At 45.7% G+C, this 8,161-nt stretch overlaps 1 long non-coding RNA gene across 1 annotated transcript; it reads right to left on the bottom strand.

Annotated features, from left to right (window-relative positions):
- Positions 1-2,738: 2,738 nt before the first annotated feature.
- LOC115305196 lies at positions 2,739-4,243 on the bottom strand. Its single transcript, XR_003914747.1, has 2 exons — positions 4,211-4,243; positions 2,739-3,374 (listed from the first exon to the last, which is right to left on the bottom strand). It is a non-coding gene; the product is annotated as an uncharacterized LOC115305196 (long non-coding RNA).
- Between the last annotated feature and the right edge of the window lie 3,918 nt (positions 4,244-8,161).

The raw sequence follows: 8,161 nt of genomic DNA, 5'->3' as shown, positions 1-8,161 counted from the left end.
ACTCTCCTGAACACCCTTAGTTCTTCAACAAATTTTAACAATAGTGAAAAGCCTAAAGGTACTCTGGTTTGTCCTTTTTTTTTTTTTTTAAGTGTGGGGCTCAGTAAAGGAACACACACACCTGTGTTCTGGCCATGCACCTCTCGGAGAGACTGCAAATAGCATTGCTCTAGATGTTGTGCTTCTGGTCATGTGGCAAAGTCAGTGTTAGTGTGGCATTTTTGATATGCCCATCACCTCATGGTTCATATGGCACTTGGGATGATAAGTCACAGACCCTTTCCCATGAACAGTTATGAAGCCACATCTTCCAAATCCTGTACATGAAAACCTGACCATTTGAACCCATGTATGGGTGCTTGTTAAATTGGTCAGAACAGTTTTGGCCTGTAGGGGACTTTTGAAACCCAACCCAATTCTAGGGGTGCCTGGGTGGCTCAGTCGGTTGAGCGCCCAACTTTGGCTCAGGTAATGATCTCGCGGTTTGTGGGTTCAAGCCCCGCATTGGGCTCTGTGCTGACAGCTAGCTCAGAGCCTGGAGCCTGCTCTGGATTCTGTATCTCCCTCTCTCTCTGACCCTCCCCTGCTCGCACTGTCTCTCTCTGTCTCTCAGAAAAAAAAAAAAAAAGAAAGAAAGAAGAAAAAAAAGAAACCAAATTCTATATAGCAATGGACCTCTACAACATTAAATTCAATGGTCAAGTCTCTGTCTTTGGCAACCTCTGACCTACCTGGTTGATCACTCTCTCCTCCTGGGTATGCTTTCTTTCCTTGGCCTCACAAAAATCTCTCTCAGTTTCCATCCTCTCCCATTAGCTGCTCCTCCTCAGCCTTTGCTGGGTCCTTGGACCTTTTCCCTTCTTTATCTACCCTTGATCCCTAAAGCCATCTATAGACTGAACAACTCCCTACATGATTTCTCCCATCCTAACTTCTTCTCAGAATCTCAGATTCATATTACTGCATTGACTGCTGAAGACTTTTAACTTCAGACTGGGCATCTTAAAATGTAATCTATCCTGTAGAGAAAGGGGAACATTCTTATACTTTTGGTGGGAACGCAAACTGGTGCAGCCATTCTGGAAAACAATATGGAGGTTCCTCAAAAAGTTGAAAATAGAACTATCCTACAACCCAGTAATTGCACTACTAGGTATTTATCTGAAGAATAATTGGATAATGCTGATTTGAAAAAGCACATGCACCCCAATGTTTATAACAACAGTATGAGCAATAGCCAAACAATGAAAAAAGCCCAAATGTCCATCATCTCATGAACAGATGAAGATGTGGAATATATACACAACAGAATATTACTCAGCCATCAAAAAGAATGAAATCTTGCCATTTACAAAAACATGGATGGAGCTAGAGAGTATTATGCAAAGCAAAATAAGTCAGTCAGAGAAAGACAAATATCATATGATTACACTCATATGTGAAATTTAAGAAATAAAACACATTAACATAGGGGAAGGGGAAAAAAGAGGTGAGGGGTTAGCAAACTATAAGAGACTCTTAACTAGAGAACAAACTGAAGATTGGTGGAGGGAGGTGGATGGGGGATGGGCTAAATGAGTGAACTCCCCATCGCCATAGTGATCTATTCTCAATTTTCCTGACTGCTCAGTCCAAAAACCCTTGGAAAAACTGACTCCCTTCCACATCTGATTCCTCAGCAGATCCATACAACTCTGCCTTCAAAGTATCTACAGAGTTTTCCCATTTTCACCATTGCCCCCACTCACACCCTAGTCCAAACCACCTAGTCCCTAACCCAGACTGTTAGACTACTCTCCTAATTGGCCTCCCAGCTTCTACCCTTAAAGCCCACAGTAGCCTGTTCTGCATATGGCAGCCAAAGTAATCATTTAAGACATAAGTCATCCGTACCTCTCCTCTCAGTGGCTTCCCATGTCACCCAGAGTAAAAGCCAAAGTCATTACCATGGCCAGCATGCTCTATACGATCTGGCCTTAGCTGTCCCTCAATCTCCCCTCTTCCTCTTCTCACCTCCACTCACTGCATCACAGCCACAACTGGCCTTCTTGCTTCTTGCTCGTGCCAAACCCCCCAAGCACTCCCCTGCCTCACAGTCTGCATTTGCTCTTCTCACTGCCTGAAGACACCGTCCTCCCGAATCATAATTGGTGTTCTTCTTCATTTTACACAGTCTCTGAAGGTCACCTTATCAGAGACACTGTCTTTCTGATCCAGCGATAACCCCCGTCGCAAGCTGCCTGGTGTCTATTCTTACCCCACCTGACATGTCAGTCAGTCTGTCTCCCCCTCTAGCATGGAAGCTCCATGACCACAGAGGCTTTGTTTTCTTTGCTTCTATATCCCCAGTGCTGGAACCAGGCTCAGCCCAACCTAGGTGTCAATATTAGTGGATAAACAAATTCACTCTCCATTCCAGCTTTGAGCCATCTGCAAAATGGATGTGTGTGTCAATTACGTATTTGTCCAAGAAACGGAATTTGTCACATGGTCAAAAGAATACAACCAAATATAATTTCTGGGGTATGAGCAGTGGAGGCCATATCTTAAAGATAAATAATGCTGGGTATAGACTGTAGAAGGCCTTGGATGACCAGCCAGAATCTGGGTTGTTCATGAGAGGCAATGAAATGTCATTGAAATTCTTTGAGTGTAAAATGATAGAAACTGTCTCATAAATAACTTTCATTGGGTAGGTTTGAAAAAAAAAATCCTACTTAGATCAATGCGGAAGCAACTTGACATTCTCTTTTTTTATTAACTGACTTTTAGAACATGTTGACAAGTATGGTGCGTTTTGAATGGTCCTAAGTGGTTCTCTGGACCGGGGCAGGGACCACCGGGTGATTTGTAAACAGATGCACTTGGCTGGAAATAAACAGATTTATGCATCTGCATCTTACGACCACATTTTACACGTAACACATGTACTTCTTATCTAACACCTGTGCACAACTATATATAGCATATAGAATCTCGGTTTCCGATCATACAGATCTAAAAGCCGAGCTCTCTTCCGAGCCAGGGAGTCTGAGGAGAAAGCTGAGGGAACACAGTGGAAGGTCGGCTCTGCACACCAGACTCCGGTGAACTCATGTGTGAAACAAATACTCCTCCCAACCGCTGCCGGCTTTGACAACTCAGTGGCCCGGGAGCAGCCAGGACAACAGAAGTCTTTTCAGCATGGACAGGCTTATGGTGGAGAAGTGGGGGGGCAGCCGAGGCCATCCGAGGGGTTGGTTTGTTAACTTCTTCTAAGTGCAAAACAGCGGTGGCTGGGAGCAGAGGCTGCGAAGCGCTGTCACAGTCCCTTCAGCCGCCACGGGCACCAGCAAGGGACTGGTGGGCTGCAGCTCCAGGGCTGGAAGGGGCCTCTGGAAGGAAGAGCAGAAGCAGAGCTTCCTGTGTGGCGGCCCACCCCAAAGGCCCCAACGCTCAGGAACTGAAACAAAAACCGGTTCCTTAATACAACTGGAAATGTTATTTACACTTAGCTTTCCCCTAATTAAATTGTATCTATTCTTGCCTCTAATTTTCCTACCTCCCTTCCAGAATCACATGGAATCCTTTATCCCTTGACACTTACCCACTCCCTCCCTCTCTCTCCATCCCCTTCTCCTCTCCTTCAGCTACTGGGCTTCTCTGGGTGACTCCCTCTATGACCTCCCCGTTGGTTGTTTATTCATCCCTTACACCTGAGCACAGATCTCTGCTCACTCCAGCCATTTCTTCCTGTCCTACCGGTACATGGTTACATACATGATTTATCATAGGAACAGTTTAGACTAAGGCTAACTATTATCTTGATGTGCAGGCTCTGACAGCTGAGAAACCTTACAGATACTTACACAGGTATCATGCACATCAGTACAGACATACATGCTGAGTGAATTCAGAGAAGGGACAGATCCATGAGGGGTTGACCGCCACAGATCCCTAAGAGCAAGAGGCCTTCAACTGGGCCTTGAAGACAGTCTGAGGGGCACCAGGAAACTGTTTCGGGGCTGCGGCACTGCTTAGATGTGCCATGTGGCGTCCTGGTACTGGACCTCCTTTGGGAGCCATGTTCAGGTTGTAGGCTACAAGATGACTTGTGGAAACTCACTCATATCCCCAGGTCACTGCCGGTATCGGTCCCCTCCCTTCAGAAAAGTCACGAAATAGAGAGGGAGAAACCAACAGATCTGGAGTGCACACATTTAGGGGTTACCATGGCAATGTCCTTTTCCCACCACCCTCTGCGTCTTCATCAAATGTTTGTCCCAAGATGCTTCTGAGAGATGGAGTAAGCCGTTGGACCTTGCCCAGCTCCAGGGATACTGCCTCCCTTCCCTGTCGTCACCAGTCCAGCCACGCCAGGACCTACTTGGATGAGGATGGACACAAAGCTTCAACTTCAGGTCAAGCTGGAGATAACCCTTCAGCAATGATTGCCCCGTTTTCCCATCAGCTAAACAACGTAGTAGCACCAGGGGCAGAGCTCAGGGTGAGGGCCTTAAGGTCTCGAGAAGTTGGGGCAAACAGGAAGCAATGAAATCCATACATCTTAAAACATATAATTTTGCAGGTATAAAAACCAAACAACTTGGGCTTCTGCAGGCCCATCTGGGTTCTTTCTCTCTGGTCACTTTTATTTCAGGGCGCACATGAGCTGATAAAACTGACTTCGCTCCCCATCGGTATATCTTCAAAATCACTCATGAAGGAACCACACTGCTCTTCACTGCTATAATATATATTTTACTTATTCATATATTTCAGGGTAAAAATATCATTCCAGTTACAACCCTTGAGCCCAAAGTTCACAGTCCTAAGAAAATGACTCACCCATGATATCACCGGTGAATAAAGGACAAGTGTGCTCTGTGTCTCTCCAGTCCTAAGGCACCTTACCTAGTTAACTCATCTCCTTAGAATGGGGCATTTTCCCAAATGGAATGTCAGTGATTTAGGCATGAGGAGAGTTAAGTTCACAGATGTAACATCTCCTCTGCTGTGTTCTTCTCCATGAGTGAAACTTTGATTATTAACATCCGGCATTTTAATAAGTCGGTCCTGCATAAGGACACCCCTCATTTCTATTCACTCTCTCCTCTTTGGGGAAGCTCATGGTTGAGTTTCAGCTCAGATCTTTCTTTAGCATTTCTTCTGGGATTCCGGAGATTTTAGAGGTGGTTAATCAATTGATATACTTAAACTTTTAGGCAAATAAATGCTCAGAATGCATGCTGTGTTGAGTCACTACCACACTGACTGCAGGTACAACTACATCATTTGACTGCAGGATCGTGGAAGCTTGCACATTCAGTGGCTACAGTGAGCATGTAGAAATTTAGACCCGGCATTTTACAATAGCAAAAGCACTTTCCAAACATTTGCTCATCTTATCATAATCTTCTCAAGATCGGCTAGACTGAGCCATATGTCTTAGCCATATTCCATCCCAAGCCTCATCATAATGCCTGGAACATCATAAATATTTAATAGACTTTGTTGAATGAACAAATGCATTCCCTGAACCATTCAGTGGAGATTCAAATTTAGAGATTAAAGGAAGCTAGAAAGTATCAGAGTCTGGACGCAAGGACAAGTCTTTGGCTACTAATAAGCTTTCCAGGCTCCTACTAAATCACCTTGTGGGGGATAAAGAAAAGAAAAGAGAGAGAGAGAGAGAGGAAGGGAGGGAAGAAGGAAGGAAAGAAGAAAGGAAGGAAAAAAGGAAGGAAGGAAAAGAAGAGATAGTAATACTAACAATTCTTCTGGGGGTGGGGACAGAAAGAAAAATGGTCTGTTGTTTGGCTTACAAAGAGTTTAAATGACCCAGATGGAAGACCTTAGGGATTATGCACAAGATACAGCATGGTATCATGTGAAGATGGGGCCAGAAACACCTTGGACAGCCTCACTGCTGTCCTTCACTACTGTTCACATTGCATTATTGCTGGGAGCACTAAATGGAAAAGTGTGATGGTTATTTGTATGTGTTGATTTGGCTAGGTTACGGCATCCAGTTGTTTAGTCAAACATCAGTCTTGGTATTGCTGTGAAACTATTTTTAAGATGTGATGAACATTTAATTCAGTAGACTGTTAGTAGAGCAGATTACTCTCCATATGTGTGTGGACCTCACCCAATCAGTTGAAGGCCTTAAAGACAAAGACTGAGATTTCTTTTCTAAAGGAGGGATTCTCCTCAAGACTACAACGGGGAAAACTTATGTAAGTTTTCTAGCCTGCTGAGAAATTCAGATGCAAGACTACAGCGCTGACTCTTCCCTGAGTTTCCAGCCTGATGGCCTGCCCTACAGGTTTTAGATTTGCCAGCCCCCACGATCCCGTAAGCCAGTTCCTTGAAACAAGCCTCTTCATCTCTCCGTGTATGTGTGTGTGCTATTGGTTCTGTTTCCATGAGGAACCTTGACTAATATAGTAAGTCCAGCCCTCACATGGCCCCTGGCAGAGAAAGTACCCAAATGTTGATTCTCTTCCATTATCCTTCCTGAATCTATCCCCAGCTTCCTATAAAACATGAATACCTGCTTGCAAGATGCCAAATGGGCAAAGCTCCAGCAAAGCAATGACCTGCCCAAGGTCATGACCAGTCCGTAACAATCTTAGGATACAAATCCTCATCACCTGTTTAATCTTCTCCTGTTACCAACCTGCTTTTCCACCCCCAATCCACCAGCTGCTATGCCCACTGAACCCTAGGAATCAGTTCCCCTCCAGCAAGGAAGCGCTACAGTCATTCGGGCCATAATTACACTCGAACCTTGCATATTTACTTGGGATTTCTCCATCCTGGCAGCAGAAAATGTTTCAGTGACAGCCCAGCTAGCTCAGTTTATATTTGCACTTGAAGCTCACATGGCCCGTCATGCAGTGAGCTTGGCCCAAAGCCCAGTGTCACTGCTGTGACATCTGCCTCTAAGAGCCTGTGTCTCCACCACTTTTTCTTGGAATTTTCTTAGGTTCAACCTGTCTGCAGTCAGTTAGCTTAGTCACACAGCCAGCATTAACAAGACCTTCAGATGGTAATACTCTTCTGCATAATCACCAACTGCAATTGGTTAGTGGTGTGGGGGGCATTCTTGAGACTACCCTGAGGTCGCATCATTTACTAGGACCTACAGAACTCACTGAAGCTGTTATATTCAGTTACAGTTTATTACAACTAAAGGATGTAGCTTAAAATCAGCCAAGGGAAAAGGCACACAGGGCAGAGTCCAGGAAATTTCCACATGCAGAGCTCCCTTGGAGGCGTGGACCATGTTAACTCCTCCCAGCAATGATGTAAGACATGCACAGAGAGCTGAGCTTTGGTGCGTAGGGTTTGCACTGGGGCCATGGTACTGCCAACATGGCCGACCCCTCTGGAAGTAGAGTGGATACCACATGGCCCAGAGCCCCTGTCAGGAGTCACATTGTCCAGTGTTGCTCCAGGCTCCCACTCCTATCAAATGGGACATTCCAAGGGCCCAGAGATCACCTCCCAGTAGAGATCAGCTCCCAGTGCTGAGGGCAAAGGCTAGATCTTTCTATGTGTAAACTTAATTCCTTTACTGTAGACCCACCCCATGGTGTGTTGGAGGGAGCCACTCAACCCTGCAGCACTCTATAGCCGCCTCCCATGTTCTTAACTCTGACTTGTGAAAAAGAAAGCTTCTTGTCTCGGGGGTCCAGGAGAGGGACTGGGAATGACTCCTTGCTCACCAGACCCGCTGCTGACATTTAACAAGATGGCAGGTCAGTGTGAGGCCCACCAGGGGGTGCTGTGGCTTGTCCCTTGGCCTTCTTCCTTGGTACACTCTGGCAGGGGTTAGCCCCAATTCTGGGGGTTAGCCCAAAACCTTCCAGAGCCAGTGAACTAGCCAACTCCCTCCTTTCTGCTGACTGCAACCCCAGCTCATCAGCCGGAGGCATCTTCACTTATTTTATAATGCCTCTGCTTTCAACTGCCTAGCTTACCACAACAGTGTCAGAAGGAATTCACCAGATTTGCATTAAGTGGTGAGACTGCTTGAGCTTTACAAATGAAAAGCCCTTGGGGGCCCAAGCCACGTGCTGGTTTTCCCGTGCTGGAAGACCGAGGATCCAGACTGAAGAGAACACAGCAGCAGGAGGGACTTGGGTCACAGGAGAGAAGCCAGTACTGATGACTG

The sequence above is a fragment of the Suricata suricatta genome, chromosome 2 (assembly GCF_006229205.1).
Source record: "Suricata suricatta isolate VVHF042 chromosome 2, meerkat_22Aug2017_6uvM2_HiC, whole genome shotgun sequence".
Classification (NCBI taxonomy): Eukaryota; Metazoa; Chordata; class Mammalia; order Carnivora; family Herpestidae; genus Suricata; species Suricata suricatta.
The sequence above is the reverse complement of the archived record's forward strand: the minus strand, read 5'-3'. Positions and strand labels throughout refer to the sequence as shown.